The sequence below is a fragment of the Argopecten irradians genome, chromosome 3 (assembly GCF_041381155.1).
Source record: "Argopecten irradians isolate NY chromosome 3, Ai_NY, whole genome shotgun sequence".
Taxonomy (NCBI): domain Eukaryota; kingdom Metazoa; phylum Mollusca; class Bivalvia; order Pectinida; family Pectinidae; genus Argopecten; species Argopecten irradians.
The window spans coordinates 25,108,551-25,110,848 of NC_091136.1; the positions used below are offsets into that span (position 1 = coordinate 25,108,551).

The 2,298-nt window shown below is 37.8% G+C and overlaps 1 long non-coding RNA gene across 1 annotated transcript; it reads left to right on the top strand.

Annotated features, from left to right (window-relative positions):
* LOC138319993 (uncharacterized) lies at positions 1–1,310 on the top strand. Its single transcript, XR_011208064.1, has 3 exons — positions 1–45; positions 637–811; positions 1,093–1,310. It is a non-coding gene; the product is annotated as an uncharacterized lncRNA (long non-coding RNA).
* The last annotated feature ends 988 nt before the right edge of the window (positions 1,311–2,298 follow it).

Sequence of the window (2,298 nt, forward strand, 5' to 3'; positions counted from 1 at the left end):
CAAAAATCTCGCATGGCGTTGTCTTTTTCTTCGCTCACGGCAAAGGTAGGTATTGTAAAGAAATTATTTGATGGGTAATTATTGTTTTTTGAGTATTTTCATATTGTTTCAGTGATATTACGGACTGAATAGAATTACTAGTAATGTTTGCGAATGCGCTTACATATTTCCCACGACAGTAAAAAGGAGTACACACTCATTCGGTTTTTTCCTCCGCATCAAAGATGCGTCTCGCTTCAGGTGAATCCAAGTAAATAACTGCCAAATGTCTGCGTTTTGAATGTCATAATAGATGCAGGATAAACAGAATACACGTTTAGTATCTTACAATATAAGTTTTATTTTGGTGCTCGACACGGAAAGCCGAGATGACTCGGCAAAGCCTCGTCTTCTCGGCTTTCCTAAGTCTCACACTAAAATAAACCTTGTATTCTCTATATAACCCGGTGGTATGTCGGTTATTAACATTACTTCATTGTTTCAATGTTTATTTAAAAAATCGATTAATTAGGAGCATAATAATCAATATATATTTCAGTTAATATTCCCAGCCTCTAAAGAGACCTAAAATAACACATATTCAATTTATGCCGATCGTAGAATTGCTATTAATCGGCAAGGTTGTTTTTTGTTAAGGGCCGAGAGAGTTACAAAAGGCTGGGAGAATATCGGGTGGTCCCGGTTGTCAGTAGCGTAAACCCCTAATAGAGGGGCACCTGTTCAGAGAGGAGCCACGCCCATACATCATAACTGTTTGGTTTCCTGAGAACATCTGACCTGTCTACTTGTCACAAGTGAAATCGACAACGAAGTGAACAACCCTTTTCATTGCAGTTTGTTTACAAACCTTTACTTGGCATATCAGCTGTACTTTTATAATGGAAAATGCTTTTAAAATCGTCAATCACGAAAAATATAGAAACAAAGCCAAGATTATTGAATATCCTATTAAGTATATTTTAGCAGATTCAGTTTTCTCTTTGAAGTGATTTGTCAAATGAAAGAAGGTAGGAATACCGTTTTTATCCTTTTCGTACTGGAGTTAAATGTTACCAGGGTATCTCGTTTAAATATAACATAATCTTTTCGCAGCTTCCCGCCAAACAGTAATTGTCATGATGAAAGAAGTTAAAGCCAACAAAAAAGTGACATCTTGCACCAGCACAAAGGGATAACATGGCTTAGACGGTAAGAGCAAACGTCACAGCATAAGTGATGAAATGGAGTGAAATTTGACATAGTTCGTGAAAGGAACTCAATGAATAAGCAGGAAATGTAACAAAAATAAACATCAAAAGAGAAGAAAGAAAATAAGGCAGGCAAATGTATAAAAAAGAAAATAAGAAATAAACAATCCCATGGTACTTTTGCTACAATTATTAATGTACATAAACGGTTGTTGATGCCATGCAATTTAAGTGCAAAGAAAATAACTTGACAGCAAAACTGCAATTTGAACATTTAAACATTAAATATTGAAAACTGGAAATATTTGCAGGGCACCTGTTATCAGTCTACTTAATTGAAATATGACGTCATGATGACGTCATAATGGTATCCACGAAGTTTCTACTATTGCTTTATATTGCTTGAAGCATAACACGGAAAATAGTTTACAGCGCCACCTGCTGGCGTTCTCTACAGATAAATCAGTTTCTAACGCATATCCGCGTCCCCATCAGATCGGTTGGATTGTTTGCTTAACTGATGGGTTTTACCTCATTACAAGGCAATAATTGATCTACACATTAGTACTATTATAACGGTCTATAGGGTAATGAACCGCGGGTTGACGGTGTGGGTGCTGAACCACGTGTGTGAGCCAATTCAGGTAGCGTTAACTGGCAAGCTCCGGTTTCAATATCATATATATTATTCTCTTCTCGATCTACTTCATTTTTATGTCTAGGTCCCCTTTATCATGCTCCATCTACCAGTCACAGAACATAAAAAAATCCACAATTACTTCCGACCATGCTTTCAAATCAGAACGCAGCCGTTTCTCGCACGGGTAGATGACAGGCTGGTGAAAGGGCAAACAAAGCACTCTCCCATGCGGAAACCGATGTTCACGGCTCCGGGTCTACATTTAGTGGAGCTGATTAGCTTCCCTTCGGCCGCAGAGCGGGAATAGGAGAGGATTGTTATGAAAATTATGAAGTTATGGTAAGATCTTTATCAATAAATGTACTTAATGAAAAAGGAGCCGAAATCTCCCCTGGAGACATGGATATCTCTATCCTTGTTACGTATGCTAATTGGATCACTTTCCGCATGACTGCGTAAAGATTATGACGT